Source organism: Phasianus colchicus, chromosome 2 (genome assembly GCF_987193195.1).
Source record: "Phasianus colchicus chromosome 2, bPhaCol1.hap1.1, whole genome shotgun sequence".
NCBI lineage: Eukaryota > Metazoa > Chordata > Aves > Galliformes > Phasianidae > Phasianus > Phasianus colchicus.
The window spans coordinates 89,469,995-89,496,398 of record NC_143437.1 but is presented as its reverse complement, the minus strand read 5'-3'; the positions used below and the strand labels follow the sequence as shown (position 1 = coordinate 89,496,398).

The 26,404-nt window shown below is 34.9% G+C and overlaps 1 protein-coding gene across 1 annotated transcript in view; it reads right to left on the bottom strand.

The window, feature by feature from the left end:
- CSMD1 (CUB and Sushi multiple domains 1) overlaps positions 1 to 26,404 on the bottom strand; it is a 1,018,930-nt gene that overhangs the window by 453,952 nt on the left and 538,574 nt on the right. The window lies entirely within an intron of this gene.

Genomic DNA, 26,404 nt, shown 5'->3' with positions numbered 1-26,404 from the left:
TTGGTATTTCTCACTAGCAACTAATCTTCAGACTGTCAACAGGATCTTGATATGTAGTGTCTTGCTGCTAACCACGCTGAAAGTGACAGATGTTAACCTTATTAAATCAGACAATACATATAGTTACAGTTCTGATCATTGCAGCTTCATTATTACTCTGTCTATTGTCACTGAAAACTTAGGCTGACATTTTGTAAATTAAGGAAGCAATTGCAGTAAAATTGCTACAACATGCAATTGGTTTTACTGATGCTTATTGTATAATCTCAGAAGAGAAACAACAAATTGAAAACAATATATATTTTACTCTTGTGTTATTCTGATGCTTTTCTAAAAATGTGAGCTAGTTTTATGTGATGATCATTTCTGAAGATATTTTGTATTTTTTCTTTGAAGAAGAGAAAAAAGGGTTAACACTGATTTGTGTTTTAAATACAGTCTGCTTAATATATTTTGAACACATTGATTCACTTAATTTCATTTAACTTTGCAAAGGTTACTTAAACTTCATCAGTATTTCTAGGTCCTGAAATAAAACCCTAAAAACAAAACATACAAAGCAGACAGAAGTATGATAAATTTAAGTGTGCTAATTACTGAAGTCAAAACAAGCTATAAAATTTAGAGAGGGAACTGATCTTCAATGAATTGCTGTGCTATTTTCAGATGAATTAAAAAAATAAAAATAAAAATAAAAAATCCTAAGCTTTCCTATAGTTAAGAAAAGTAAGCTGCAACTATATTTACCTTTAAGTGGACTAATTAAACTCTTTTTAGAACACAGTGAACAGTATCCTGAAAGGATAATAAACATCAGCTTTAGAATGGCAAAATTTAAAATATATAGTAAATACCTATAGAATGGAAAATTATGTTTTCATCTGGATTTTTAAGACACTACTGTTCTAAGTTTGTGAAACATTTTTACTGTTAATTTTACTGTTTTATTGATTATTAGGTTCACTATGGATGGATCTTTGTATATTGAAATAGTTTTGTATTAACTTTTTGTAATCACATCACAAGCACAATCACACAATTCATTCCTCTATGTAAAACAGCAGATTTTATTACAAGATTTTAGTACTTCAATCTGCACTGAAATGTTAAAGAATGCAAAAAGGAGAGAAATACTGTTCAAGAACAGAGGTTTTAGTAATTTCATGTCATTGAAGATTCTCACATGTGAAAAATGCTTTTTCAAAGTATAATTCCTGGAGGAATACTACACCTCTTTTTAATTGTAGCAGACAGCTTAATGTTTTTATATCTGAAGTGTTGTGTAATCAATTTTCTTCATGGAAGCTCAAATGTTTAACATTCACTACATTTTGTTAAAGTGGTGATTTCTTATTTTTTGATGATTATGAATCTTCTAAACAATGATGAAAAAGCATAATCTATAATGAATTTACTTAAAGCAGTAAGTAGGATATGTGGTAAAATTTTAAGACAATTTCAGTTAGGGATTCATGAGGCGCAACACATCCATTTTTGAATCAGCATTTTGCAAAACCCATCTTTTTTTTACTTTTATTTTCCAAATTCAAATTTTATCTCTGATATTCTCTCACTTGTGTCATTTGTCAAGAATCAATGCTAAGGCACAGCTTTCACCATCTTCCTTTTTATGGAAATAAGGCAGATGCTACTATTAAAAGTTACTCTGCAGATGGAAAAAAATAATAGGTATATTAATGCCACCTTCTCCTAATGAGAGCTTTGATGCTTTTAGTCCCTAGTCATGCTTTAAAGACTAGGAACAGAGAGAGAATTTTCAATTCAGTCACATGGGAACCACATTTGTCTGTCTGATCTCTTCTCCAGCTTCCAGGATAAGAAGCCTTTGCCTGAATTGACACAAGTGATTTGACATCATCTTGCATTCTCACCTGCTGTACACACAAAACATGCCTAATTAAAATCTGAGATGCCTTTAATGTCTTATACCACTATAGAATGATGCGAGAAAAAAAAAATGAGTTAATCACACCTTCCTGAGTTGGGTGAGGAGCTACGATAGTCATGAAACAAGCCTTGATTGTGAACCAACACAAGAGGCTGCAGAAAAACACTGAAATTTACTGAACTATTCATGACTCTCACAGCTACTGTTTAAGATATATTCAACATCATGAAGTCTTTATGGTTAGTTATGATCATCATGCTTCTGGTATGGAATAGGGAATACGTGACTCTCCTCCTTAATAACTTATGCTTACCTTTCCATCTATAGACTGCTCTTAACACACATATTGAAAAGAGACAGTTGTATCACTTTCTCACAGCACTTCCCAGATGATCACATAGTAAGTAGAATAATTAGTTAGAATTGTAAAAAGAAATACGAGGTAAAGAAGACTGAATATTTCAGTATTTGAAATAGCAAGGGGCAAGTTGAAGAGGTAAAGGGAGGGAGGAGGTCTATACGAGGCAGGATTAGAAACTAGACATGCGTAAAACTAACAGTTAATCTGGGATGGAGAGTAAACCAGCCATACTGATGCTCTCTGGGCCAAAGCTTGGTTTAGTCCTGTTCTATTACGGAAGTCAGATAGACACAGTTGTGCCTGGAACAAAGGCAGGATTGGTTACATTTGAGAAGTCACTGTCTCCGTCCTTCAGTACTTCCAAGCAGGAGTAGCAGGGTCAGATCTTTACAGAGCTGCTTTTAATACTACATATTAACTTGATACCATCCTTTTGCTTGATGCACTGCACCAGCCATGATAGCTAAACACTACCTAGGTTTCTTTCAAGTATACTGATATTTTTAGAAGTCCCACTTTTGAAAACTGGCTTGACACCAAATAATATGCCATGTTCTTAAATGGCTGGTATAATTCAGAAAATGTGTAAGATTTCCATTCTTTTACAATTAATTATATGAATTAAAACATATGTATGAAAATAAATAAGACAATAGTCTTTCTGAAAATATAAACACATGACAGCCTGTCTTCACATAACTTCCCAAAGGAGGAACTAATCATCAAAGCTACAAATGCTTATGTTAAACTAAATATAGATATATATATACATTTTTCTCCAGTAAAGAAAAAAAAAAAAATTCTGTAGTGATGATTTGGTTCTAAGAAATTCTGTATATGTTTAACATGTTTGGTTCCATTAGCCTTCACACAAGTTTTAAGCATAGGCAACAGAAATTATGACCCTATAAAATTAATAATTAGATAAACATACAATTTCTTCTTCTTTTCTCCCTTAACTGTGTCACTTTCTAATGTTTTCTACAACAGCGATTATCTTTGAAATGATATCATTTAGTTTAAGTTCAGACTTCACTGTTTAAACACACATTTGAAGTTTCAGTGTATCCGTGATACTGGCTATGCCTGGGAGCATATTCACGATTCCTGAATTCTCCAGTCCTATTGAAAAAGAAAGTTTTCCAAATATATCAGAAAGATTATTATTATTATTATTACATTTTTTCCCCTTCTCTAGAATATGCTGAGTGTGTTTTAGAATCTCTGGTATTCTGCATTTTCTTTTTCTACTAATCTAATTAAAAAGATACATGGAAATACTGACAGAGACAAAATTAACAGGAACAGTTTTGTATTCATTAGAGCAGCACTGCTTGTATTTTTAATTAGAGGATAAGAATATATCACACGATGTCTTAATTTGTCTTTATTAGAAAATCACACATCTATTCACTGTTAACTACTGTAGTTGAATCACTGCCACTTACTGTAAAGTGCTGCCAAATTGGTGTTCCCCTTATGCCCACTTAGTTTTCTTTTAATGACAATATTTTTTATGCCTCAGTAAATGGAAAAATAGTAGATTCGTGAAGGATCAACATGATAATGATCAAAGACAAGGAAAATGATACTAATTTTGATGAGCCTAATTTCATCACTGCACAAAACTAAACACCTGTGTCTGAGATAAAACCAAAATTGAACATTCTCTAGTTTTGCATAATGTTCTTCTGTTTTAATATAAGAGAATCAAAAATTAAGTTGTGTACTTTGTCAGGGAAGAAAAGGAAGATAAAAAATCCAGTCAGGTAGCTCATGTTTGAAATCATTAAAAAAGGAGTGTTAATATGCAGTGTTAAGCATACACATATATAAACAGTTTAAACAAAAACACATGCCTTCCACTGATGTGAGACAAGCCTAGTAAAGCATTAGTTTACATATTAAGTTTGATTGTATGATTATAGCCTTAAAAAAAGAAGGAAAGAAAGAAGGAAGGAAGGAAGGAAGGAAGGAAGGAAGGAAGGAAGGAAGGAAGGAAGGAAGGAAGGAAGGAAGGAAGGAAGGAAGGAAGGAAGGAAGGAAGGAAGGAAAGAAAGAAAGAAAGAAAGAAAGAAAGAAAGAAAGAAAGAAAGAAAGAAAGAAAGAAAGAAAGAAAGAAAGAAAGAAAGGAAGAAAGAAAGAAAGAAAGAAAGAAGGAAGGAAGGAAAGAAGGAAAGAAAGAAGGAAAGGAAGAAAGAAAACAAACTAACAAAATAATAAAACAAATCCAGTTACTCTTGGGTAACTTTCAGATACTAAAAACAAACAAACAAACAAACAAAAACATTGATATAAATATTTCAAATTTCAATTAAAGTAGAGAATTTTAAAATATTGTGTTTAAAATGTAATATGAGTGAGGTTAATTTGATTTTATATTTTATTTCTTTTTGCAACTGGTAGAGAAACACTGTGCTGTACACCAAACCTAGGAGAACATTCTGAGGTGTTTTAAAGAACTTATTTCAAAAAAAAATGGTGATGATAGTGTAGTCCTTCATCTTAATGTATATAGAAATTATATGAAATATAATATGAATATAAAAAATGAATATAGAAATTAGAAGTAAAAATGGAAATGTTTCTTTGGTTTATAGCTGTCAAAAACATATGCTTTCATTTTATTAAGGCATCCACAAATATTAGTAAACACAGTTATATTTGTTTCCAAATGCAATTAAAGTAATATAGTATTTGCTTTTCCTTAAAATATGATGTTTCTCTCTGCCATGTTCTGCTGACACACTGAGTGCTTGCCTCTATTTGCATTGCTTCTCTCTCTCAACTATAACCCCTGAAAGAACAATTTCATGTATTCATCTGAGACAATCGTTTTATTAAACTCAGTAGAAGATCTTGTATTACTTTTACTTGAAGCCTACCAAACCATATATTGCCATGTTTTAATATGCATGTTTTAAATTCATTATGCCATCTGAATTATATTCTGGTTGTCTCCATTACACCTTTCCTTCACGTATCTATCTTCTCTTCTTCTGTTTCTGTTGATGTGTTATCCACATTGTTATGGTGTCTGATACCCAAGTAAAAATTAACGCGCATCTACACAAAACTGCTGTAAGTAAATATATACATATATATATATATATAAACATTCTTATTTTACAATTTACAAAGATAAATATATAGGAAAAAAAAAATGGAAAAATCACACAGACACCAATGGCAAAGTTAGAGCAAATTTTCTAAGCCCAAGCAGACTTGGTCAATAATTCCTTTGAGTCTGTCTATAATTTGATTAATAGAAATAATGTTAAAAACTTGAGACTTTTCAGGTCCCAGACCTCCAGAACTGTCTTGCCACAGTCACACCAGAGTGTGTTGTTATCCCACGTGGCTTAGTGAAGAAACACAGTTATTTCATGGTTGAGTGTGAACACTTAGGGCTTGTCAAAGGAACGGACTGTCTGTGGCTTACCAGTCTCTCTCAAATTATCTTTGAAACTAGAACAATATTAAAGTAGAATTACAAAAGCAATCCATTTTTTTCTACAATGTAATGTTTCTTTAAAATGCTGTTGAGAGTCGTAACTGTAGTGAATAAGAAAGAAAATGTTTATAGACTTCACCATATATTGAAAATTGTCTCTATTTTGTAATGTCAGTAAACTTTCATTTACACAGTTTATGTGCTAGGATTCATTTCTAGGGTGCCTTGTTTAACCTAGGGTATTTCTTTTATTTTAGAGGATATATTTGAAGATAAGCCTGCCTTTGTGCACCCATTTGTCCTTGGGTATTCCATTCATATTTAAATTTCAATTCAGAAACTCAATATTTACTATCAATATTCAACACTGTCTCCAAAGAATTAATGACTGCCATAACCTTTCTTCAGAAATCCTGATACTCTTCTGGTGTGGATAAACAACATTTTCTTTTGCCTATCTAGTCAAGAATTCTGGAATAAATTATGTGAGACTTAATATATAAAAAGTATTTTTCTACTGAAAATCAAATATTCTGCAGGATTGCATGGAAGATTTGAAGCCTTAGGAGATAAACTCTACAAATTTAAGATTATATTTTAAATCAACGGACACTGACAATTTTAAGTAAGAGATATAATGTTTTTTGTTGTTGTTGTTGTTGTTTTTTTATGATCTTCAGGACTGTTTCTGGGAACACTGAAATCCCAACATTTACCTATGTATACTACATATACCTAGTGGTGACTTGAAATGTAAGGCTTAAAAAGATGCTTATGTTACAGTGGTTTCTAGTAAGAAGGAGATAGCACTCTAAGTCTACCCTGTCAACAGGCTTTCAGTCATAATCCCATAGATGGTAGCTTCACTCCAGTAGCTCCTCAACCAAGCATATACATCAAATGTCTGAACTTGTGGTTTGTCTCATACTAAACAGGATTACTAGTGCAACACACCATCAGTAGGGTGAACATAATCTATCTCACAGCAGCCTAATCCCAGCTCAATTTCCCTATTAGACAGAGGAAAATGAAACACTCGCTTCACAGTGATACGAAAAACTGACACAGAAGGATCAAAAAACATCATCACTATGAATGCTTGGCTGCCACAAGCCAGTTATCCCTGATGTAACTTATGACACCACCTGCTTAAAACTTGAGAAGTAAGAAGGGTCATGAGACCTTGCTTTCAGGACTTGTATTTATACTAAAAATCAAGATCAAACAAGCATTTGCCCTCCTGCTACATGGGAGAGTTCTGGACAATGAATGTCCTTGCCTTATAGTTGAATGGAAAACAAACTCCTATCAAGTGTCTGCCAAAAAATCATATAATTGTTTTAAGTACACGTTTGCTTTAACAAAGAAAGACTTCTTAAGTTTACCTTCATATTTTCTGAACTACAATTGATTGCTTGCTGGAAGCTTCCATTACAATAAAGACACATTCCGGCAAACATTGAAAGGTTCAGGTTTATAGTCACAAGGACAGGGGAAAAAAAAAAATCAATTACTAAAAACAATGAAATAGTTTTACCTCAAAGTAGAACTCATTCAACAGGATTTTTATGTAAACACCTGAATATATAAAAATTCCACCAAATAAATGCCACACAGACATATTTAGGTTCATATAAAAGTTCTTTGCTGAAGTAAGGCAACTTATATTTTCTTTCACAGTGCATTTGCTTTGAGTATGAAGAATCATGCAAATAAGCTTTTAATATTTCTGAAAAAATTAAGAAAAGTTTGAGGCTAGCCAGCTGCATTTTCTTATCTTTTAAAACACACCAAATTTATAGAGGTGCACAAACATGTTTGTTTCTGGCAATTAAGTTTCAAATAATTAATTTAAGTCATAGTACACATTTAAACTGAAATATTAATGATATGTTTGAAGCTGTCTTGTGGAAGAATTCAGCAAATAGCACTGGAAAACATAGGTGTATGCAATGGAGAGGTGGATGCAAAACTTCTAATTTGGAAGGAAATCACTCATTGACTAGCATGCTCTTTCCCCTGATTAAAAACAGGTGTCAGTGAAAGTGCATATCTCATTCAATAATGTAGTCTTTGAATATGCTCATAACTACCTTCTTGACAGATACCCCAATTAAGCATTACTAGATATTTGCTTAAAATACTGTCTCACTAGGGATTTCATTTTTAAAGAATCAGAAAGCTACATTAAATTTCCCTACATTAGTTTCTACAGCATGCACTGTTTACAGTCAACAGGCAAAGAATAATATGGTGGTGAAATTCAGCTGTGCAGTTGGCAATACATAATTTAGCATTTTATTTATTAATAATACACTTTAAAATGATATAGACAGTCAGGTGGGAGCACTGGTATAGCTCTTTGTACTAGAAGTATTTCTGTGTTTTTAACAACAATGCTTCAAAGACAAATATTCCAGTGTCTCCATTTATAGCTACAGTTGGTTAAAAGACAAAATCATACCAGGGATACTTCACATCATATCATTATTTCACAAAAACAAAACAAAATATGCAGAGACTTATGTTTTATTTCATCACAGAATAAAAGCAGAAAGTTTAGTTTGAGGAATAGATTTCCATTTTTGTTTCACACTTGAATTTCTATTTGACATTAAACATGTTTTTTCCCTCCTTAGAAAAGAAAACAGTGGGATTTAACAAACATTCATTCACACTAGACGATTTGAAATGCTGACAAACAACACAAAAGAATTCATGATTCACATAGATTATTTTTGTCAGTAGCACACAGTATGTAGTGCTTGGCTGAGTAATTTTTGCCAATACCAAAGAGAAAGAAATTTTATGAAGTTGTACATGAAAGCACAAGAAAAGCCTAACAGAATTTTCTTCAATCTCATTAGTGGGAAGATTCATAAGTAAGAATTATATGTACTGTAAATAACGTCCACATCCTAACATATGATTACTTTGTACCTGGTTACTGTGGTTATCTTCTACCTAAGCACTTACTGAATGGTTAGAATCATGGAATCATAGAATCACAAGGTTGGAAACGACCTATAAGATCATCTAGTCTAACCGTCTTCACACTACCACTGCTACCACAAGCTACTAAACCAGATCTCGCAGCTCCTTGTCCAGACGCCTCTTGAACACTGCCAGAGTTGGCGACTCCACCACCTCCCTTGGTAGGCCATTCTAGTGCCTGACCACTCTCTGAGAGAAGAAGTTCTTCCTTAAGTCTAACCTAAACCTCTTCTGGTACAACCAGAAGCCATTTCCCCGGGTCCTGTTTGTTGCCTGGGAGAAGAGGCCAAACCCCTCTTCACCACACCCTCCCTTCAGGAAGTTGTAGAGTGCAATGAGGTCTCCCCTGAGCCTCCTCTTATCCAAACTAAACAATCCCATCTCCCTCAGCCACTCCTCATAGTACCTGTGCTCCAGACCCCTCACCAGTTTCGTTGCCCTTCTCTGGACACATTCCAGGGCCTCAATGTCTTTTTTGTATTAAGGGGCCCAAAACTGAACACAATATTCGAGGTGCAGCCTCACCAGTGCTGAGTATAGGGGGATGATTACCTCCCTGCTCCTGCTGGCCACACTATTTCTAATGCAGGCGAAGTTAGTGAGCTGAAGTACTGGAAATGCTATCACTAAACATTTATCAATTTTAAAATGTTCTAGTTTTTATATTTTTATGCATTATTTGACAATTGGGTACAGCAGTTTTAAACATACACCCAATTTCCATTCCAGACTTTGGTTTTTCTGGTTTGTATGCAGCCAAGAGGAAGTCTGTGTAAGACACTTGATGTAATTTAATTGTGACTTTTGCTGCCTCATAGAAAAATCCCAGACTGGACTGACCCCAAAACATCCATGATTGATAAAAATGCCCTGGTTGTATCACAGGCACTATGAAACTTCCAGTCAAATGTGTGAACAAATACCTTCAATTGCTTTTGCTTTATGGTTGAGATCATGCTCTGGAGGGATATGAGACAGGCAAAGAATAAAATGTCAATCCATGTCTGGATGGAGATCAGTGATGAGTGGCGTCCCACTGAGAACAGTTCTGGGACCAGTACTCTTTAATTTCTTGATCAATGACATTGATAGTGGGGCTCAGTGTACCTTCAGCAAGTTTGAGAAGAAGGAAGGAGATAGACTCTTTAGCAGGGTGTGTTGTGATAAACATGGGGAAATGGTTTCAAACTAAAAGCAAGGGATTTACACTGGATATAAGGAAGTCTTTTACTATAAGGATAGTGAGGCACAAGAACAAGTTGCCCAGAGAGGTGGTAGATGCTCCCCTGGTCCTTGGAGACACTCAAAGTCAGGCTAGAGGAAGATCTTAAGCACCTGATCTAGGTGCAGATGTCCCTGTTCATCGTAGGGGAGTTGGTCTAGATGATCTTTAAAGGTCCCCTTCAATTCAAAATTCAAAAGATTTTATGAGTCTACAAATTATAGACACATACAATGTGCATTTAAAGTCATTTTACTACCAACATTATCAATAATGAACACTGTTTCTTTTAAATCTTCTCACAATTTCACATCTATCCTTGTTCTGCTAAGCTTGAGTGTACAGTCTATAAGAACTGGAATAGTTTTACTTACTCATATAATATTCAAATACAGGTAGTACATTTTATCTAATAATAACAGCCTAATTAAGGATGTTACTTCCCTCCCATCAAAAACAACTAATGTTGATGTTTCATATATTAGGAAAGAATTAGGAACATAAGATGAAGTACTACAAACCTTATTTCATTCAGAAAACTAAACTGAACTGAACTGTACTAAAAGAAAATAATTATGTAGCAGTAGCAATTGAAAAGTCCATTTCCATGGGAAGTGCTAAGGAAATACTCATTTTTCAGTTAAGTGGAAATTTACTATCACTAATAGAGAGCTCTGGAAAACTGTCACAGCACAGTCTGTTCCTGTACATGCTTCCACACTAAAATGCTAAAATTCCATACTAAAATTCCTCCCATATACATTTATTTTTCTCATGTTCACTTTTTATTTATCTATTTGTTTATTCTAATAGCTTTTTGGCTTAAATTTAGCAGGTCTTTAGCTACACAGATATATTTCCTATGAAGTATATTTAAAATAAATAAATAAATAAAATTGTTCTTTTATGTGTAATGTGTACCCAAAACAAGTTGCAGGGCTGCAGTCTTTTTTTATTTGCAAACACTGTATGCATAGGAGGGTAAAATGGGGGGTAAGTGCCACATTTTATGTTTAGAAGTAATGTGTAAAATGCTACATGGTGCTATATACCCTAGTTGTTTCCAGCCTTTGTTACATGAAATTACACAGATAGAGCTGACTATCAATACAGGTCAGAAATCATTAATATGTTATTACTGAAAAGAGGATAGAGCCTGTCCTTGTAGGGACAGTTCCTTTCCTTGGATAATTTCTGTGACCCTCTTCTGGATGCATTCCGACAGGTCCACATCTCTCCTGTACCGCGGACTCCACATCTGGATGCAGTACCCCAGTTGAGAGCTCACCAATGAAGAGTAGAGAGCAGGATTTACAGCTTTCACAACACTGTAAAGTCTCAGTTCGACTTTACAACTAATACTGATAATTACAAGTAATTATCATTGCTCACAGGGAATTAAATATGTTTTGAATCAAATTTGATGGATTTTCTTTTTTTTCCTATCACTTTAGTAAAAACTTGTCAGTAACTAAGTTGAATATAATCCAGTTCTTCAGACCAGATACACAAGCAATCCTACTATCTTTAAGTACTCTGTGAGTTGATATTGCTAGACAGATATTTTAAAGTTAAATGATTATCTTCAAAAATTAGCAGTGATTCATAGAATTTAGGTACACGGTTAATTAGTAATCTCTATGTATCTGATATCCTCTTATCAACAACTTGAAAAGAGAAGGAGGCTTTCATAAACTTTTTTTTTTTTCTGATTTAGTGCAGAATTTTGCAGTTTTTTGGTAAGAACTGAAAATCTCACAATGAAGAGATGAATTCACAGCATAGTTGTGCTGCAAACTTTAATGTCAAAGGTTCCGTAACTGTGTACAGTGGAACCAGACAGACTACTAGACACAGTGAAAACTTCACATCAGTGATGTTAGCAGCAAACTACTGCTAGCTAAAGCCTAGGTACAGGTTGCTGTAACTGCTGCTGATATAGTTACAACAGAATAAAAACTGTTATTATCAGTGACTGAACTTAAATCTCGTGACTTACATTCATATCTAGGCTCTAAAATAGAAAGAAAGTAAGTAAGAAAGAAAGAAAGAAAGAAAGAAAGAAAGAAAGAAAGAGAAAGAGAGAGAGAAAGAGAGAGAGAGGAAGGGAGGGAGGGAAGGAGGGAGGAAGGAAGGAAGGAAGGAAGGAAGGAAGGAAGGAAGGAAGGAAGGAAGGAAGGAAGGAAGGAAGGAAGGAAGGAAGGAAGGAAGGAAGGAAGGAAGGAAGGAAGGAAGGAAGGAAGGAAGGAAGGAAGGAAGGAAGGAAGGAAGGAAGGAAGGAAGGAAGGAAGGAAGGAAGGAAGGAAGGAAGAAGAAAAAGGAGAGGAGAGGAGAGGAGAGGAGAGGAGAGGAGAGGAGAGGAGAGGAGAGGAGAGGAGAGGAGAGGAGAGGAGAGGAGAGGAGAGGAGAGGAGAGGAGAGGAGAGGAGAGGAGAGGAGAGGAGAGGCATTTGGATTTGTTACATCCAGGTCTTAGTCTGTTGAACAGTCAACTCAATAATCCATATATTTCCAATTTGGAGAGAATAATACTGTGGGGTACCGCATCAAAGGCCTAACAAAAGTCCAGATAGATGACATCAGTGGCTCTTCCCTTGTCCACTGATGCAGTGACACCATCACAGAAGGGCACTAGGTTGGTCAAACAGGATTTACGCTTGGTGATGCCATACTGGTTGTCCCGTATCACTTTTCTGCCTTCCATGTGCCTTAGCATAGCTTCCAGGAGGATCTGCTCTATGATCTTTCCTGGCAAAGGGGTAAGACTGACAGGTCAGTAGTTCCCATGGTCATCCTTTTTACCCTTCTTAAAATGGATACGATGTTGACTTTTTTCCAGTCACCAGATACTTCTCCTGATTGCAACAACTTTTCAAATGTCATCCAGAGTGTCTTTGCTCACAGTGAGAGGTATACTGTTTCCTCAACTTCCTCTTCCCAAAACATTTGTTTGAGGGCTGTGTGATGATCATTTATAAGAGAAGGCCTTCTCCTCGTCACTACCAGTTTGCCTGTGTCATTGACCGGGGGAGAGGGAAGGGGGAGGGGGGGGGCAGGGAAACCCTCCTTGACTATCCTTTTCAGATTGAGGTATCTGCAGAATAACCTTGTTATTCTTGGTACTCCTTGCCAAGTTTAGTTCAAGCTGGGTGATGGCTTCCCTAACCCCACACCTACACAGACTACTAAACAGAGTTCATTTGTTACTTATTTTGAGATATAAAATAATTAAAAACAAGAATTAAAATGAAATGGAACTATGCAATTGTAGGATTATAAATTATTAAGATGGCCTTACAAAACATTTAAGAATAGAATATAAGACTATTACAATTTCATGTTTTATCTGATAAAAAGAATGTTCATGCAGAAGCATACTCTTAATTAAATGTTATAGAAAAAATCAACAACCAAGATAGCAAAGGTCTTTGAAGTATTCTTCATAAATAAATTAATCAGCAGTTAAAATAAGGAAAGCCAGCACTATTTTACTTGGTGGATCTAAAACTAATTATTAGATACAGTGATTAGAAAGTGACTGGGGATCACACCTTTATATATATATATATATATATATATATATATATATATATATAAACAAACAAAAAAACTGAAAGAGTACTGCTAAGGGAATACTTTCAAAGACAATAAATACTAGTTTATAATAGTGGATGTGAACATTTAGTTCTGCAGAAAAGTTGAAATGAGTTGTGTGATCACTTCATGGCAGTACTACAGTTTGGAGAGACTAGAGAATTTAAAAATAATAGAAATAAAGTAAGGGAGATTCATGGTACATTTGTTTTTAAATAATTATCTTCAACTCAATTGAACAAAGAATTACTTATTTTCTTTCTGGATTTAGAATCTTAGCATCACACAAGTTGGAAAAGTCCTCCACAATCATCCAGTTCAACAATCCACCTACACCGGTATTTCCCCACTAAACCATATCCCTTAGTACAACCTTTAAACATTTCTTGAACAGCTCCAGGGATAGTGACCCAATCACCTCCTTGAGCAGGCTATTCCAGCTCCTGACCACTCTTTTGAGAAGAAATTTTTCCTAATATCCAATCTGAACCTCTCCTGCTACAATTTGAGACCATTCCCTCCAGACCTATTGCTTGTTACGCAGGAGAAGAGGTTGACACCCACCTCACCACAACCCCCTTTCAAGTAATTACGGAGAGCTACAAGGTCTCCCCTGATCCTCCTCTTCTTCAGACTAAACAATCCCAGTTCCCCCAGCTGTTCCTTATAAGATTTTAAGATTAAAAAAAAAAAAAAAACAAAAAACAAAACAAAAAAAAAAACTTCTCTGGACAAGCTTCTAAGACAAGATAATAACGTGTCTACTTAACACTATATATATTTTCTACATTGAACTTTCATCATAGGAATACATAAAAAAATAAAATATAAAAAATTTATAAAATTTACACATTTTCAGCTTCCATTATTTTTGTAATAATGGAATTAAAAATTCCCGCATTCTTTGATGCATTTCACTTATTTACAGAGTATATTTCTGTTTGCTTTTTTACTATTCAAATTGTGATTTACATTCCCCTCACCTCCACAAGCATTCCCAATAGGTTTTTTTTGTGATGCAGCTTCTGGGTGTGACAGGTGTACTCTATTTCTTGTAATATAGTGGAAATAAAAGATATTATTTCATCATTCATTTTTCATGTCCTATATTTCAAAATTCACTTTCTTCACACTTTCTGACCTTTTTGGGTCTTGTATAGTTTGTCCAATAAATCAGACAGTATCTTATACAAACTTTCAGAATCACAGATTCATCAAGTTGGATAAGACCTCAGAAATCATCTAGTCCAACCATGCACCTACCAGCAGTACTGCCCACTTAAGAATGTCCATAAGTATCACATCTACACATTTATCAAGCACCTCCCAGGACAGTGACTCCACCACTTCCCTGGGCATTCAAATGCCTCACCACTCTTTCTTAGAATGTTTTTTTTTCCTAATATCCACTTTGAACCTCCCCTGGTGGAACTTGAGGCCACTACCTCTCATTCTGTGAATGGTTACCTGTGAAATGAGGCCAACCCCCACCTTGCTACAACCTGCTTTCAGGAAATTGCAGAGAGCAAGAAGTTAAGCCCTCCTAGTGGTAACTAACCAGCTGTATTCTTTATATATTATGTATTTATATATTTTTGTATAATAGAAAGCAATGTGATGGACTATTTCATTCCTCTTATTTACAATTCAAGCTAAGTAAATGCATATTGAATATATATATTAAATGAAAAAGAATCCTTGTTTTACAGTGTTATGCACCAAAATCAGCAATTAAAATTTTCAAAAGAATTTTCTAGCTGTGGGTAACAAATCCCAGTATATGTAAGCACACCTATGGTATATATCATATGATTGTTTTTGTCAGGTTAAATATTCTTAAAGCAAGTGGCATGTGAATACAAACAGTTACTGGCACTGTTCAGAGTACTCAATATAAAGAAACATGCATACCTTTTGCAACTGGTCAATACCTATTTGTACAGATCTGAATGTCAGCATGTAACATAAATGTTCGAATTTATCTCTATAGTGTCAACACAATGAACAACTTGCTATACATAGGGCCATCAACCCCTAGCTTTGTGCAAGGAATTGTTGTGTTATTACTGCACTTCAATAGCTGAGTGTTTCCAAAGCAAAATACACTCCTTTGAACTCAGCAACTGCTGACAGAAATTAGCACTGATGTTTATATTCCAGCTACATGTAGAAGATCTGTCAGTTTTGGTCAATCAGAAATTAATCTGGAGCTGAGGCTGTTGGCATTCTATGCCAGTAATCTAACGTAGAAAGCTATAACCTAGGGGAGAAAAAAAAAAAAAAGAAAGAAAAAAAAAAAAAAAAACCCTCAGGGTGAAATACACACATTAAATGCAACATATAGAAAACTGACTGCATGGTGGAACACAGAGAAGCTGGGACAAAAGCAGACCTGACAGCTCTAGCAGCTGTCTCCCTGGGTCCAGAGGGCCAGGCTGAAGTGCACCAGAAGGGCTATGTCTCAGTGGGTGTGAGAATGGAGAGTGTGTGTTTCTGTGTCATGTGAAAAACATCACTATCCTCTCACTTGTATAGATATGAATATACATATAGGTTGCTCCGAAAGTAATGCCTCCTATTTATTTCCACGGAAATTGCAAGAAAGAACATAGTAATACTGACAGAGCAAATTCTCAGATACAAAGCACTATTTTTTCAGCATAGTCACCACCATTAGCTATGAATTTTTTGCCGACAATGAGCAGCCTGCATGCCACATTCATACAAATCTACACCAAAACAGGTGACTCACTGTCACTGTTAACACTGCTGAAATGTACCACCCACCACCTTGCTGCCCTCACATCCACTGTTTCATCTCTATAACAGTTCAGCAAGTGTCAATGAATATTAATGAATGCAATTTTTTCCACATGAAAGAAATCAACTATAGACCTTTGCTTCATATGCCATTTTGTCAGACTGCCCCTCTGCTGCCATCTGTCGTGCAGAAACAAAATTGAACATAATACTGGTTGGAAGGTTCAACCTCTACTACCATACCTCCAACATGTGCATTTGATATTGTGGGCCAGCATAATAAAATAAGTGGCATTACTTTCAGAACAGCACTCATATATACAGGATGTGCATTTATATCCCTATATATGTATGCGTATATGCCCATTGGTTCAGTCATCAACAAGCCTTTAAATACTCTGAAGAACATGTTAGTATTGCTTTAAAATGGAAAATATTAAGATGCATTATCTGGATTTTTATAGAGAAAAAAAAAAAAAAAAAAAAAAAAGAAGAAGAAGAAGAAGAAGAAGAAAATAACAAGAAAAAGAAAAAAAAAAAAATTCTAAATTCAGCCCAGATAGGGGTGTCCTTTGCCTCAGCTGACTGGAGGGTTCTATCACCTCAAAGGATTTAAGTTTTTACAGTATTCACTGGGTATAATTTCTCCTTTTTTTTTTTTTTTTTTTTTTTTTTTTAAATTGCTCATGATGTCTGACTACAAGATGTAGTGGCACTCACTGACTTGGTCTGGCAGTAGGAAAGATTAGCCAGTTGTTACTTGCTAATGTGAAAACCATTACACTGGCTTGTAAGAAATGAGGATTTCTCTTGATAGTTGAACAAGCTGAAATCCTCAAATTTAGAAATTATCCTAGTAGATAGGAATCCCAAAACTTCAGTGGTAAATATTCACTGCTTCTAAATTTCTCTTGACAACAATAAAGATAGTAAAAGAATTGGTATAATAAAGTCTTCTTGTACATTCAGTCTTTAGATCTAGGATCTATATCTTAAAATTTAAAATCCTGCTGTTATCTCTGGGCTGTGCATAATAATTTACACCTGATTAAAGCACAAATCAAAGACACAGCCAATCTCAATTTGGAAGTTAGTCTCTTCTGTTCACTTCATAGGCTGGCATGAGATCTACAGAATAAATTCTTTACTCTTCTTTCTATTTTCCTTCCTGTATATTTTTACAGGACCTTTTAAAATATCAATCACATTTGAACAAAAGAGCAATGAAAAATAGGAATACTGTGAAAGATGGCAATGGATAGCACATCCTAACATCTTTGAAGTGAAAATATCAAAACAACATTTTAACATCCTTTTAACAGGTCTAAAATATAGAATCGTAGAATTTCTCAGGTTGGGAAAGACCTTCAAGATCATCAAGTCCAACTGCAATTTAACCATACTATCCTAACTCTAACAACCCTCCACTAAATCATGTCCCCGAGCATCATGTCCAAACAGTTTTTAAACACATTCAGGGATTGTGACCCAATCACCTCCCTGGAATTCTATTCCAGTGCTTACAACCCTTTCTGTAAAGAAGTTTTTCCTGATATTTAAGCTAAACCTCCCCTGGCACAACTTGAGGCCATATAGCAAGCATAGGCAATGTGGACCTCAGAAACAAAGCATACTAATGGTGATTTTAATATTTTCACTTTTTTTTTTCTAAAATTAAATTTTCAGGAAAACTGCTGACAGTTATTTACTTTTCCTTTTAATTTATCAAAGTAGTCAATTAGAAATTACAGTTTTCTGAAGGTAAATAAAATAAGGATTATTTCTTTTCCTTAGGCATGAAGATGAGTAAATAGGGACATTTCTGTTATAAAATGTTATATCCATAGAAGCATATAATGGTTGTTTTGGAAAGGACCTTAAGACCATCTAGTTTTAATCCCCTGCTACAGACTGGGACACCCCCTCTAGAACAGGTTGCTCAAAGCCCCATCCAGCCTGGCCTTGAATGCTTCTAGAGAGGGAGCATTCACAACCCCACTGGGCAACCTGTTCCAGCGTCTCACCACCCTCACAGTAAAGAACTACTTCCTAGTATCATAATATCTTCTCTAAATTTATGCATTTCCAGTTTAGAGGCATTTTCCATCATCCTGTTGCTATATGTCCTTATAAGAAGTCCCTCCCCAAATTTCCTGTAGGCTCCCTTCAAGTACTGGAAGGCCGCTAAAAGGTCTCCCCGGAGCCTTCTCTTCTCCAAGCTGAAGAACCCCAGCTCTTCATGGCCAGTAGGCACTGACCTACTGTGCACACGTTAAAAAAACGGTGACCATCAATAAACACATTATTTAAATTCAATTTAGCATTCTCTTAGAGAGAAAGAAGTAATTGATGCATTCTGTGTGCTGAGAAAATAAATATACAAAGGGCAAGGTATTTTCTTAACATTACTGTAAGAATAGTATACAACACCTTTTAATTTATCAAAGTAGTCAATTAGAAATTACAGTTTTCTGAAGGTAAATAAAATAAGGATTATTTCTTTTCCCTAGGCATGTAGATGAGTAAATAGGGACATTTCTGTTATAAAATGTTATGGTTTTAGTAGAAGAGCCATGCAAGTGAGGGGTAACTGGACAGTTTATAGTAGAGAAACAGGTAGAGTTTTCTGGGGGAGTATGCCCACTTGGGAGAGTTTTGTTGGGAAAAAAAAATCCATGTTATTAAATGTTATGCTGTTATGTTCTATATTTTAGTAGAAGTTTTCAAAATATTCTTGTCTCAAATACATTCCCACAATTTTTATATTCTAAAATTAAAAAAAAAAAAAAAAAAGCCAACAATGATTGATGAGATTGTTAAACTTGCTGGAAAGTTGGAGTAAGGGACAATCTTTCATCCTCACCTAAGGCCACTGCTCAACCCAGTGTAACTTTGATATACCACAACTGTTTGTCTTTGTGATTTGCCCAGAATTGAATTATATTACTTCTTCATATTTGTAACTTCTCTTCACATTTATACACATACATACATCCACATCAAAATTTTCTTCATTAGTCTCTTAATTCAGATGCCCATAGTATTATATTAGTCAAGCCCAGGTTCATCTTCTAATTCTTCTGTGGGCAAAGAAAGGTTGTATAATAATTCTTGAGAATCAATGTGACTGTAAGCAGATTTTGAATTTTGAATAGGGCTGTATGGCAAAAATGGGAAAAAGTCTTTAAACTCAGTTTTGAGAAGATAATATCTGTGGATTTTGTCTTACTAGGATGATACACTTGAGTCAGACAGTAAAGGGGTAGGTACTGTGTAAAGGGAAGGAAAAAACTGAGTCATAAATAGCTCTAAGAAAAGCTTCTAACATTTCCTGAATATACTGACATAAGCGGTTTCATTGTTCGAATATATTTTCCCGACTCTATTGTCAAGGACTTTGCAAGAAAACTAGGCCAAATACATACATATTTTAGAACAATGCAATTGCACTACTAGAAAGAAATTTTAGGCTCATATTGAATCCTGGGGATTTGACAGCCTGTTTAGAAAGATAGTAATGTTAGTGGTATTTTGCAGGTAAGCAATTCAGCCTTCCTCTTAATGTATTTAAACTTTGTTCATATGCTTAATTTTAAAAATTTAGTGCTTTTCATGTTATCGTAAATGTGGTGGAAAATTATACTGTAGGTCACAGTGCTTCCTTAACACAGTTTGTCACTCCAATGTTCCTGTCAGTTTGTGATGTGCTATGAATTAAGACTTTATACTTCTTCAGCATGGTAGGCTGTAAATTAATAGGTGCAAAGAAAGCAATAGAGTTCTGTGAATTAGGCATCAATTCACTGCTGTACACTGTTCACAGGCTGACATTGTTAGCAGCTAAGTGGTCTCTGCTTCTATACAGATAACACAAGCAAGAGATATTAGTTTACAGTCAGTACTACTAGCATTAAATTAGCTTACCACCCATTTTTTAGGGTAAAAGACTTTGCAAAAGTATCAAAATACTTTTATCCATTTACATCCAGTTACATATGTGTATATTATTCAGGGTAAAAGGAGGTGATTCAGGGTAAAAGGAGGTGATTGTCCCTCCCTGCTGTGATGTTGTGTGGTGTCAGGCCAGGGGCTCCCAGCACAAGAAAGGCATAGAGCTCTCAGTGGGTCAGGAGGAGGACCACAAAGATGATCAGAGGGCTGCAGCATCCCTTTTACGAAGAAAGGTTGAGGGAGCTGGGATTGCTTAACCTGGAGAAGACTAGTCTCAGGAGAGACATCACTGTGGCCCTCCATTACTTAAAGAAAGCTTACCAGTAGGAGAGAGAATTTTTTCATAGTCCAATAGTGATAGGACAAAGGGGAAAGATTTTTAACTAAAAGAGGACAGATTTAGATTAGGTGTTCTTTATTGAGAGAGCAGTGAGGCACTGGCATAAGTTGCCCAGAGAAGCTGTGGATGCCCCATTCCTGGAGGTGTTCAAGGTCAGGCTAGAGGAGGTCCTGGCCAGGCTAGTGGATGGCAAATCTGCCTATGTTGGGGCGGAGGGCACTAAATGAACACCATTCCAGCCAACATTCTATAATTCTTTGATTACAAGAAAGAAAATAACACATTTAAGATTTGTTTTCTTTAAGCACAAACATCAGACTTTTCTCAAGATTTCTATTATACATTACCTCATTGGGCCTTAACAAAAATTCTCTTAACATCTTTTTTTTTTTTTTTTTTTTTTAAATCTGATTATTTCAATCAACCTGCACCTCTGAACACAAGATCAAAACATAATCCGAAGGAAAGATGTCCAAAAGTAAGTTAGCATTTTCTTACATCACTACCCAAAGATTAGAAGATTTGGATATGTATTTCAGCACTTGCCATCACTGTGTGGGCCAGTACCTGTTGAAAAAAACACAGTAAGGCTACCATATCTGTAACAAGACAGAAGATGATCAGCCAGGCTCCACTGCTCTCCTACACAGGAGATGAAAATGTACCAAAATAGTCCTGCTTTGAGGGAAAGAAAATATGCTTACCATGCAAATATGGTAACATCGGTGATGGTGGCTTTCATAAGAGTTTGAGATGTTTTAGTTCACTCTGTGCAGGTGGTAGTGGTGGCCTGAGTACATCTCCCAGGTACATTTGGAATGACATACTGTAAAATCTGGTCTGACTTACAGCTCAAAACTCTCACCATGGCTACTCTGAAGATCAAAATTCCTGGACAGAAATCAAACACACTCTACCATCCAGAAGATGTTTCCAAAACTTTACCAGCTCCTTAAAATCTCAAGCTATCCTCCAATCCACCCAAAGAAAATTCTTCATATCTTAGATTCACTGTCTCCCCAGCTCAAAGCCCTGACTGCTCCATGATCCAATTTCTTGCAATGCAGTGCCAGAAACTCAGAGATCACATACAAACTCAGACGATACATTTCTGCTTATTTGTTAAACTGTTTATCATATTCTTTGGCTTTGTCTTCATTATGTAATTAGAATCTGAACCTGCCTCACTATGACCAGCAAAGCTCATCTCCTCATAAAATATATTTAATACAATAACAAGAGAACCATATACCAGCATCTCCAACAAATATATACATATATATGACCAGGCAGAGTTTCAGCAAAGTTCCATGGTGAAAAACAAGGATGACCAGTAGCATGTCTCTAAACAGGCAAAACTAAATAAATAGTTACAAATAAATAATTTAATAGTTTTCTATAGTTACAAATAAATAATTTAATAGTTTTCTAAAGTGAAAAGGCCAGGATCTAATTGCTTCCATCTCACTGCATGGTCATAGCACTGTCTTTTGCCTTTGATTGAAGAGGAAGAAGACACAAAAAGAGCCTTATATTGTCAAGGGTATATAGCAACTTTGTTGAGAGTGCACACTTTTTCACAGTAAGCCAATAGATGGTGCTCTTCAGCTGTATAATCATGTAATTCTGAGATAATCAGTTCATATATAGTTGTCTATTAAAAGGGTGATTTACACAACTAAATATTCTCATGCAAGAGGTAAAACTAAGACAGACTTCTAGAAACAAAAGAAATAAACAGATTTGAATGCTACTGATTAGAATAATATCTAAGAGCTTGTACTGGCATATATAAGTACGCAAATTTATCTAAGAAACACAAATTGCCATTATTATTCAATTGCAGTAAGAGTTAATTCATTAACACAGAACCAGGAAGGGGGTTTCAGATTACTACAGTTACTTATGTCAAAATGTATGCCAAGAATATAGCAATTCATTACTGTTGCTTCCAAAACATTCTCACATTCACATAAATTTCCATGGTCTTTCATTAGGATATTGAAGTGATTTATAAGGAAGTCCAAATAATTCTAAAGATATTTTAAAATAGTATTCGAAAATTTATTTGAATAAAATTAAATATAAAGTACAGTTTGTTCCCTTCCTTTGGCAAAAAATGAAAAAAAAAAAAAAAGGATAATGATTTTAGATCTAAATGGAAGCAGTCCAATAATGTTAGTATTGTATACTAAAGTAGAAAATAATAAGAACAAGATATGTTTAATATTAAGATTTCAAGTTAAAAAGTAGTAATAGCAGAATTATTCTCATCATCATAATCACCTTTTGTTCATATTGTAATGCTATTTTTTTTTCAAATGTGTTTTTAATTTTGCAAAAGTTATGACAAAAACACACACTTGAAAGAAAAAGCCTGAGTCTGACTTATCTACAGCCATGTGAATTGCTCAGCTTTACGTCACCTGAAAATAGCTAAATAGTCCAAATCAATATATATTTATATACTTGCATCTATAACAATGTTGAGGGGTAGTCTTTGGGATGATTCACAAAAAGATTTGCAAAAGAATGGCTTCCGCCAATGGGTGGCGGAACATGTAAGCACTGGGAGAAGCATTTGGCAGAAGCCACCTGGTTAGTCAATACCAGAGGATCTATCAATCGTGATGGTCCTACCCAATCCAGCTTCCTACATACCGTAGAGGGAGATAAAGTCCCTGTTGTACATGTAAAGAGCATGTTGGGAAAAGCAGTTTGGGTTCTTCCAGCTTCTGGAAAGGGCAAACCTCTCCACGGTACTGTTTTTGCCCAGGGACCTGGATCCACTTGGTGGGTAATGCAGGAAAATGGGGATGTTCAATGTGTACCACAAGGAAACTTGATGCTGGGGGAGTGCAGACAGTAATTCTATGTATATGTATATAGACGTGTGTGTGGGATGCATTTTTAATCATTTTGTTTGTCTGTATATGTATGTATATATACATATATATTAAGCAGGATGTAGTGATGTAGAATAAGGGGTGGAATGTCATGGTTTTATGGTGTTTTTTTTTTTTTTTGATTTTCAGTATTCCACATCATAACATCATGTACTGGAATTAAATTGTTAATGCTCTAATTCTACGTACCTATCCCTACACATTACGGAAGTCATGGGATCTGACCCTACCGGATGTGACGGCCTCTTACTGCCTGGCAGTGGGTGCTGGAGGGTGCTTTCCTAGCCATTCCAAGCTTTTCAGGTTTGACTCGGTCTCAGGAACTCTCTCTCATATCTCATTTGATTTATTAGTCTCAATTTCAATTAGATTGTATTATATTGTGTTATCTTGCATTCCGATATCATAGTTAGTAAAATAAGTTTACCTCCATAGATTGTTGCTGCTGTTTTTTTTCCCCCCTTCCTTCCTTCCTTCCCATTTTGTGGGGCCAGGCAGGGGGTGGGGAGGGCAGGGGGCTACTGCCCCCTGTCACGGGCATAAATTGATCTAGTTAATTCCGTGACACCAATATATATTTTACTGATTTTACATCAAAACATATCATGTTCATTCTGGACTTCTAGATACTTCTTAATGCCATCCCTAGATCCAATCTTGCTTTAAATTTAAATACAACATAGTTTTAGCTGAAATATAAAGATACATATCTGGAACCATTTAAAATGAGATTTAATGTAGAGAAATTATGTGAATTAAAAAAAAAAAAAAAATCACTTCTAATAATTCACCACACAGGAGCTCTTCAGAATCTTTAAAAATCCAGACATTTGGTGGACTTTGAGATGGATTCCAGACAGAAGGTTTTCCGATAAGCTCCCAGAAGTACTGTTCTTGGTATTGGGAAAAAGAGCATACCAACTCCAGATAAATATATCTCAATCTTAGGTTTCTCTATGTAATAACAAATTAACCAACTGATTCAAATTCAGAAAGGTTTCTTTCATCTACAGTATAACTAATAATAATTTTACTTCCCTTACAGACTAAAAAATGCACTCTACCTAATCATATTCACTTTGCAAGCACTAATATATACCTTTTTCAGCCCACTGACACTCATATTGATTCAAAGAAATAAAAAAAATACATCTATATATGAACATCCATTCAAGACCCAGCTCTCCATAACTGCCCCTTACTTAGACAAAAAAATGTCAATAACTTTCAACACTCTAATTGTATTGTGGACATAAAATGAATAATGAGGTAATGTAACTCGAATCTTTTATAAACTAATATCATTAAGATACACTGCATGCGTAGTTTTCAAATAATCCTTTGGAAGTAAGAAAAAATAAAAAATCCCTTTCTTCTTTTCAGTGCACTGAGAAACAAACCTACAAACAGCTAGATAAAATTAAAACTGACCAAACATCTTAAAGAAGATTTAGAAACACGTGGGGCATAGAAAAAATATAATAGAATGGACTGGACTGGAACAGAATATGATAGAAAATCTCATACACAGATTTTATATACACATAAGATTATTTTTCCTCAGCATGTAGTTTATATTTCTTCTTGCATTTCCATCAATTTACTTAATTGTTTCTTAAAGGTTCATTCAGTTTTTCCTGAAATTGTCATGGAACTGTTTATAATCTTGTTGATATTTCTGGAGAGGGGAGGTTAATCAAGAGCTACTGCACCATACACTAAAATCACTAGAGAATCACCATCTGAAATTATTTTCTTTATTCTTATTCTCTTTCTAAGTTTTCCAGTACTAACATATCTGTGTTTCTGAGCTTTTCAGTAGGAAAATATTTGGCTTATTCTTCAGCAAATATTCCTTTAAGGGAAAAAACATAATTACCACATCACACTAATGGCATACATGTCTTCTAACACAGAATTACTGAAGAAATCTGTTGACATGATGCCAGATACAATAAAAGGCAACAATTAAAAATAAAGTCACATTTTAGGGTGACACACCTCTAGACCATTAGTTTTAAGTATGGAATAATTTCACATCTGAGCACAGCTGATTTTAGTAGATTACAGCACGCACTACATTTAGCATGGCTCCAATGTCACTATGGTAACCGTTCTGGTTTAAATTTAGCTGAATGTGTAGCATCATTACAATTTATCCAATAATCCTTTAAATATTTCTTATAAAACTTCCCATAGCTTCTTCAAACTTTTAGTAGTGACCACAGGAACATATCATAAATTCCACATTTTTCTTTTTGTAATAAGATTAAGCATGTTAATAAAAATATCTGCAAACAAACAAACAAATAAATAAATAAATAAAAATAAACAAACCAAAAACAGAGACAAAAAAATGTTCAGATTAAATTCTAGGAGAAAGAAGATTCTTATGATCTTTCTGATTTCAAGCACTACTAGTGATCAATACCACACAAGATCAATGCAAAATATGCATCCTTTGCTTTATACATATTCTTCTACATCACCTATTCTGAGAAATCTTCTGGGGAATGGGTATGTATATGTAAATGCTATTGCCTGTAAACTACAGAACCATAGAAACATAGAATGTGAAACAATTCCTATATTTATATGTTAAAGTTCAGTAGCAAGTGAATTTCTTGGATTACAGCTGCAAATATATACTCATGTAGCTATTAGAGCCTATCACATAAAACCAAATGGACAGATTTTTATGTCCTGTAATAAGATTCCATTAGCTCTTCTCTTTCCAGATTTCAGCATCTGCTCCTCAGAACCCACAATAATAAAACATCGGATCTGACGAATGTTGTGCATGTTTCTGCCTGACAGTGAGGCAACTCAGGTATTTACACATTGTATTTCAGAAAGTAAAATATGAGCACTTAATTTATACAAAGCTATTTCAGTGGCTACTGTTATACAACGT